The 7561-nt window shown below is 39.8% G+C and overlaps 1 long non-coding RNA gene across 1 annotated transcript in view; it reads left to right on the top strand.

The window, feature by feature from the left end:
• Positions 1-4013: 4013 nt before the first annotated feature.
• LOC114614636 overlaps positions 4014-7561 on the top strand; it is a 17547-nt gene continuing 13999 nt past the window's right edge. Inside the window, exons 1-2 of the long non-coding RNA XR_003710367.1 lie at positions 4014-4074; positions 4975-5084. This is a non-coding gene — a long non-coding RNA (uncharacterized LOC114614636). The remainder of the gene's footprint in view (positions 4075-4974; positions 5085-7561) is intronic.

Here is a 7561-nt window from a genome sequence, read left to right as displayed (position 1 = left end):
CTAATGAGTCCCAGTCGGCAAAGCTGAGCTGCACACCACACAGGCAGCAGACCATCAGCTAGTTTCCCATGAATGCAAAGATGTCATGGAAACAGGTCTTGCCTTTTCATGTAACCTGGCAGCTAATTTCTCCCTTAATTAGCCACAATACTATTTACGTAAAGACAAACAAAAAATGTTATTTTCTTAAATAAAATTGTATCGGAACTTGAGACATTATTTTCCAAGTACGTGATATTTTCTTTCAAAGGAAAGTTTAAAGGTCAGGGAGATTTTTGGTGGTCTATTAACCATTGTTGTTAGGGTTTCTTAAAGGAGCATGTGCTGAAGAGAGAATGTGCTTCACCTGGCTGGTTTGGCTCTGTTCTAAGAAGCTAATAAGTCTTCAGTGTTTTGAACTTTGCAAAGAGTTTGGATATCCAGGATTTCAAGTAGAAGTCCTTTCATGGATTAGACAGGGATGAAAGGGATTAGAGAGAAATGTCAGGATACTGCTGCTTGGAAGGGCTTCCGAGTCATCCATACCCTGTCTACCACCTGTCTCAAATTGTGTGGAGTAGAATTCAAAATCAAGTCAATCTGTGAAATGTGGACCACCATTTTGCCTGTTGGCACAGCACATCATAGTGAAGTAGTGTAGGCTCAAGGAGTTCAAGATGAAAACAATAGCTTTATTTTAATGAAGATTTTTCTACTTTTGTTCATGCAATATCTTCCTTAATAAAAAAAAAATAGCAAGGCTGATGTATTAAGGACATACCAAGGTCAGCAAAGTGTTGCCATTTTAACTCATCTGAGGACTTGTGGAACATTGACTGGGGATGTGTCTGTGCTTCCTAAGAGTTTGGTTTGGTAAGTCATTCTCCTCAATCTAGTCATCTTGGGGTGACTAGATTCTCCACCCTTAGGAATCTGTGTTTGAAACCCAGAAGGAACCCTTGAACACCACAGTATGTTCAAGTTTCTGGGTGTATGTCTGAAGGCATGCCTGGTCTTGTTTTCTACAGATTAACAGTTACCAGATACAGTCAAGTTCAGTTCACCTTTAGACACAAGAGAGTTGAACCGTGTCTCTGTACCTTAAAAACATTACATTTACTCCAGAGAATGAAGGTCAGAGGACATCTTGAGGGAGAAGGCTCTCTTCCATGCCTGGGTCCAAATGCAGGTCATCAGGCTTGGCAGCAAGTGTCTTTCTCCCTGAGCTATCTTGCTAGCTACCCTTGATTTCTTTTGTGTTTTAATCCCTGATCAATCTAAAGGCAGTCTTTCACGTCTTTGGTATTTAAACAAAATTTATTCTTATTTTATTTTACATGTTTGGCTGTTTTGCCTGCATGTATGTCTATGTACATGTGTTTCTGGTACCTGTGGAGGCCAGAAGAGGGTGTTGAATCCTCTGAATCTGGAGTTACAGACCATTTTAAATATTGGAAACTGCCCCTGGATCCTCTGGCAGAGTAGCCAAGTGCTCCTAATAACTGAGCCATCTCCCTAGCCCCTATACCATGTTTGTTTGTTTAAATAAAATTTTTCTTTGGTGTCTTTTATCCTACTCTAATAAAAATGTCTGAAAACTATAGTTAAATTATTTCTCACTTTCAAGAGATTTATGTTCCATTTTAAACTCAGTGCTAAAGAAATAAAACTCTGGCAGCAGCTATGGTCACCTAAATAAGACCTGTATAAAATCATGTCAGTCAGTAATTCCATCACAGATGCAGGGAGGGGAAGGGTATCATAAGGCTCAAGTTCTAGATGAGGAGGTTTTTGCAACTGATGGCTGCAGAGAGAAAGGCAGCCGTTCTTCTTTGTGGGTATTGTCACTGGTAGGTTGTCTGTGCTCTGGCAAGTGGCAGTAGATAGACTCGGTGTGTTATAAAGAAGGAGAAGGAAGAAGAGGAAACAGAAGAGGATGAAGATAGAAGGGGTATGTGTTTGGGAAGTCTGGTGAGAGCACAAGGAGGAGCTATATAAATATAAACTATATATAATGTGTGGATAAACTATGTGTTGACATTAATAAATATTTGTATGAAATATATGGATATTATTGTTAAATAATATATATACAAATATATCTGTGAGATATATATATATATATATACATATATATATATGTCAATATATATGAAAGAGAGTGCATCTTTAGGCATGAGAGAGCAGGAGGATTTATAAGAATACTATATTAGATAGATTCATATCTTTTTCATGGTTGAATAACAAGGGCCTAGGCTCCACATATGTACATGTGTGGACATGTTATTTTAAGATGTTTTCACTGGGTGGTGGTGGTTCACACCTTTAATCCCCATTCTTGGGAGGCAGAGGCAGGCAGATCTCTATTTGAGGCCAGATTAATATACAAAATGAGTTCTAGTACATCACTTTATGGTGTGTTCTAGGGATGCGTATCCACATGTTCCTTCATAGGTTGTATGCTTCTGCTTCTCAAGGAAGGTGGGGCACCCATAGGGCTGCTTGGTTCTGTATACCTATTAGCTCCTTGATAGTAGTTCCCATGTTACTGAACCAGGGAAACTGATAGCTGGGTGGTAGTTTTAAACCTCAAAAAAAAATGACTTTTGAAAGAAGATCTTTGTAGGAGGTGGTTCTGATGCTAAGGTCCTGTTCTCTAATTGATGCTTGATCCATCAATAAAGATGCTAGTGGCTAATAAGCTGAGCAGAATAGGCAGGACTTTGCATCCCTGCAGATGCAGGAGAACTGGGGTAAGGTGGAGAAGACAGGAGTTGTAGGAAAAAAAGCCAACCAGCCATGTGAGTTTTCGGTTGGAGTGGCCAACGGCTACTCTTAGATTATGCCTGTGGTGGCAGGGGAGGTTTAGGAGTGCCCAGCCATTTTAAGATTCTCTCTCTCTCTCTCTCTCTCTCTCTCTCTCTCTCTCTCCCTCTCTCACGCTCTCTCCCTCTCTCTCTCTCTCTCTCTCTCTCTCTCTCTCTCTCTCTCTCTCTCTGTGTGTGTGTGTGTGTGTGTTGTTATTGTTGTTGTTGTTGTTTTTATCTGTGGATCTAAGGGAATCTGGGTTGGGGCTGGTAGTGAAGTCCACCCAGAGCTTAAAGCTGGGTAGCAAAAACTATACACTACAGACATTTATAAATATATATACACAGATAATGATTCCTTGATTGTTTCTGCAATCTTGTAGGAATAAATACAAGAAATGTATTTCCTGTAAAGTCTTTTGAACAACTTTGATGAGTCAGTATCTGGCTAGGGTTTACGTGGGAATCAATTACTCTTTTGTTTGCTATTCTTCAGGCTCTGAATTTAGGCCAATGTCTTGGGTGATACTTAAATCATACTTGAGTTGCCTACGTAAAGTGGTGTGTATGAAGGAGAAAAACCTTCTGTGATACTACTTTTCCGAGTTCTCTTTTTCCTTACTAGCAGAAATAATATAAACTTTGTTTTTGTTTTTATTGTCGTTATTTGTCTTTTTGTTCTGTTTTTTTCTATTACATTTTGTTTTTGTTTGTTTATTTGTTTCTTTTGAGACAGGGTTTCTCTGTGTAGTCCTGGCTGTCCTGGGACTCATTCTGTTTGATCAGGCTGGCCTTGAACTCAGAGATCCATCTGAGATTGCATCTGCCTCTGCCTCCCTAGTGCTGAGATTGAAGGATTGTGCCACCACTGCCCATCCCTGAAATAGCATAAACTTTTAAGGTGACATTAGTTGGATTAATTTGAAGCCTTCACTTGTGAGAGAGGGGGTAGCCCACTATTTCAGGAAAAACTGAGTTCTTAAAGCTCTTGCAAATTTGTTTAGCAATCAGAAACTCCAACAACATGAAATAGGAAAGGCTTACTTTCTTTTATTTATGTATTTATTTTTAAACAGAGGGATGGCACTTTATGAGACAATGAGGCCCTGGAGTCTCAATTACCTTCTTCTAAATCCTCTACTTGGTACTGTTCCCAGTATGTCTATGAAGCATATCATAATCCATTGATGGGGAGAGTCATCTTGACTTTTTTTTTTTTTCAGAGTCTCTATTTGGCATCTCAGTTCTGCAAAATCCTTCAGATGAGTAGTCCATGTGTGAACCTATGGTAAGCATCAGGTTGAGGCAGTGTCTCACTTACGAAAAGTTTGCTTCCTGTTACTCTCACCTGATATCATTGCAGTCACTGAGTGTAAGGCTAATGACAGACTCAAGACTCTCATACCCTTCTTCTGGATTGCAAGTGGAAAACTTTAGTGGTCAGCTCTTAAGTAGGCATATTAAAGTTTAAATTGTAGCTTTGTGCTTTTCTAGATATGGAATCTGTGATATGAGTAACATTGAAACACTTAACAAGACAGGAAATTATGCAGGCTAGCTAAATTTAGATCAAGAATAGTAAATATATAAAAATAATTGTGAATTATTGTAACTGTGTCTTCTATTATTCTACTAAAAGTAATTTGTAATTGAATAGGAAATGAAGGTCAATGACAGTCAGAATTAATTCTTACTGAAATTCAACAACAGTCAGAATTAATTCATTTAGGTTTATCAAAGCCATGAGATTTATGGAAGAGAACTTTATACTTTAAACCACCTTTAAACATTCACAGAGAAAAGTTCCATTTGATCTTCAGTTACTTCTCGCATGTATATCATGGCAGACTCTTTGTATGCATTTTGATAGTTTGACTATTGAGATTTGAGCCCTTAGTCTTAACATTCTGCTTCTCTAGTCCCATAGAATTAAACTACAATGGCTTATGCCTGTAACTCAGCCAAGACTCTTCCTTTCACTGTTTATGTCTGCAAGCCTCCCCTCTTCTGGTTAACTATTTTCCTAACAGTCATTGCCTAAGAGTCTTCTAGAGATAAGCAGTGGTGGGAGTTTGAGTTTTCGACTGTTTCATTCCCGCAAGCCTTTTAGCTCATGGTTGGAGGAGCAGAAATATGAAAGCTGAGACTCTCTGGTCAGGACAACTTCCAAATGAAGTTTATTTTACAGATATCCTTGGAACTCTGTGGCTGGTTGTTTTCACTTGACTGACTGTGAATCTGTGTGGAAGGGAGCCCTCATCTAAGCATCTGCCCTGGAACCTCCAGGTTCATACTCAGGTAGACTTAATTTCCAGATTTCCTTCCTTTGATTGTAATGTTGAGTCAGTGAAGAGAAGCCTGGTCTGTAACAGATACACTGTGTTTCTCAGCTTTCATCTGGATGAGAATATCTTCTCTTACAGTGACTTACTCCCTCGAAGGAGCCCTTACCACTGATAGAATCAGGACAGGGAATAGTTTCCAGAGTAAGGGATGCAGAGCCAGAGTGCTGAATTCATCCAAGGCTGGGGAGGAAATGTGTGTCATGAGTCTAGCACTAGCTCAGGGGTAGAACAATTGCCTACCCTTTATGTGAGGCTCTAGTGTGATCACTGGCATCACCAACAAGCAAAGTAAAACAAACAAACAAAAATTAATGAGCCTGCTATATAAAGGTGGTAAGTTGTACTTTCTCATAATATCAGATATACCTTTGTTTTTAATTTATAGCACATTTTAGCATATGGAAAGCTTTAAAGGAGTTTACTTTATTATAGTTATCAAGTCTATTTCTCAGTTGCTTTCCTTGTCTTTAGGGCAGGAAAGAATTAGATTTCAATTTGCAATCAAATGCATGAAAGCTTACTTCAAGTCAGTACATTCTTCTACTATGTCCTAATGAACAAAACCTTAATCCAGTTTCTCCTCCTAATTCTTAGATTTAATGATTTTTTCATAGCAAATATGAGAAGGGAGAACTAACATGCAGGGCTATTTGAAGGATCATATGGAAACCAACTACTGTAATACTTAATAAAATGTAGACATATATAAAAATATAAATGGAATAACCAAATAACAAGGTAGACAGTGTTATGACTAGACACTCTTCATCAGCAAATAAAACCTCCAGTGCCAGAATACGGTTATATGTAGTTGGATTGTTGGCCAAATGGGCCCTATGGAAACTCAAGCTACTGCCAAGGCTATCAATTGCTCTGCACAAACTGATTGTAAGGCCCTATTGCCGAAAACAACATCTAGATATTTTACTGAACACAGAAGTTGATCTGGTGCCTTCCTAGAGCTTTCATTGTTATCGACTAGAGTTTATGGTACTAGAAAGTACTATGTGTAACTGTCATAGGAGAACGGTAACGACTACCTAGCTATCTACAAGCTGCCTGTGATCTACAAGAGTAACCTGCATGCAAGATACACTGGTGCAATAGAGGCACAAATACCATGAGAGTAACCACCTAATCTCTGATGGGTTTTAAGGCCTGCTCCATGACATGGAATTCATGCCAGATACTGCTTCGATGGCCGAAAACCTATCGGTAGGCCATGGACTAGGAGAAAACCAAATGCGGTTGTTCTGCTAAAGAAACATGGAACACAGCAATTAAATGATACTCTGTTATACCCATAGATTAGTGCATTGCTCAGCCATCATTAGAGATGCTTCCTCTTGAAGTAAATGGGAACTAACACAGAGAGCCACTACTGGACCATGTGCAGAGAGCAAGTGACTTCAAAACTCTCATTCCTAAATGTGACATACTCATCAATGCCCCTTCTCTCAGAATTCTGAGAGCTATGGGAAAGGGGAAGGAGAAACGTTATAAGAATCAGAGGGGGATAGATGACTCTAAGGAACCAGTGTCTTCCAGAAACAGTAAGACTGATGCACATTTGAACATACAGAGACTGTAGCAGCATGAACAGGGACAACACAGGTTCAAAAATGGATAAAGTTCCAGAGCTGAGAGAGGGAACTGGACATAGGCTTCCACTCCTGATCAGGAAGATATCTGCTATTGATATCACTCGAAGAGGAAAACCTAGTTTTCCCCAAAAATGTTTCACAGGGTATATTAATCACATGCCTTGTGTCCAGATAGCACAAGACAAATTCAAGGGTATTTTTTTAGGCTTTGTGTCTTTGCTTGAAAAGTTTTTGTCTTACAGTTTTTGGTTGTATTATGATTTCTGATTTTCTGTTTTGTGTATATGTGTGCGTGGGTGTTTCTTGTGTTTTCCTCTTTCATTTATTCTTCCTTTGCCTGTTTGTTTTCTAAAGGAAGCAAAAAAGAAAGGGTATGAAACTGGGTGGATGGGAGATATGGAGGAGCTGGGAGAAGTTGGGGAAAGAGAAAGCATAATCAAAGTACATTATAAAAAGTTATTTTTCAATAAAAAAGACAAAGCAAAGAAAGTGTTCACTTTCTCCATCTTTTCTGTTGATGCTGGAGCATCCTCACCTACTGTCCTCTGCAGCACCCACACGTACTGTCCTCTGCAGCATCCACACCTACTGCGCTCTGCAGCATCCTCACCTACTGCCGTCTGCAGCACCCACACCTACTGCCCTCTGCAGCACCCACACCTACTGTCCTCTGCAGCATCCTCACCTACTGCCCTCTGCAGCATCCACACCTACTGCCCTCTGCAGCACCCACACCTACTGCCCTCTGCAGCATCCTCACCTACTGCCCTCTGCAGCACCCACACCTACTGCCCTCTGCAGCATCCTCACCTACTGCCCTCTGCAG

This window comes from Grammomys surdaster, unplaced genomic scaffold (genome assembly GCF_004785775.1).
Source record: "Grammomys surdaster isolate TR1022 unplaced genomic scaffold, NIH_TR_1.0 126398, whole genome shotgun sequence".
Lineage (NCBI taxonomy): Eukaryota > Metazoa > Chordata > Mammalia > Rodentia > Muridae > Grammomys > Grammomys surdaster.
This window is presented reverse-complemented; position numbering and strand designations above follow the sequence as displayed.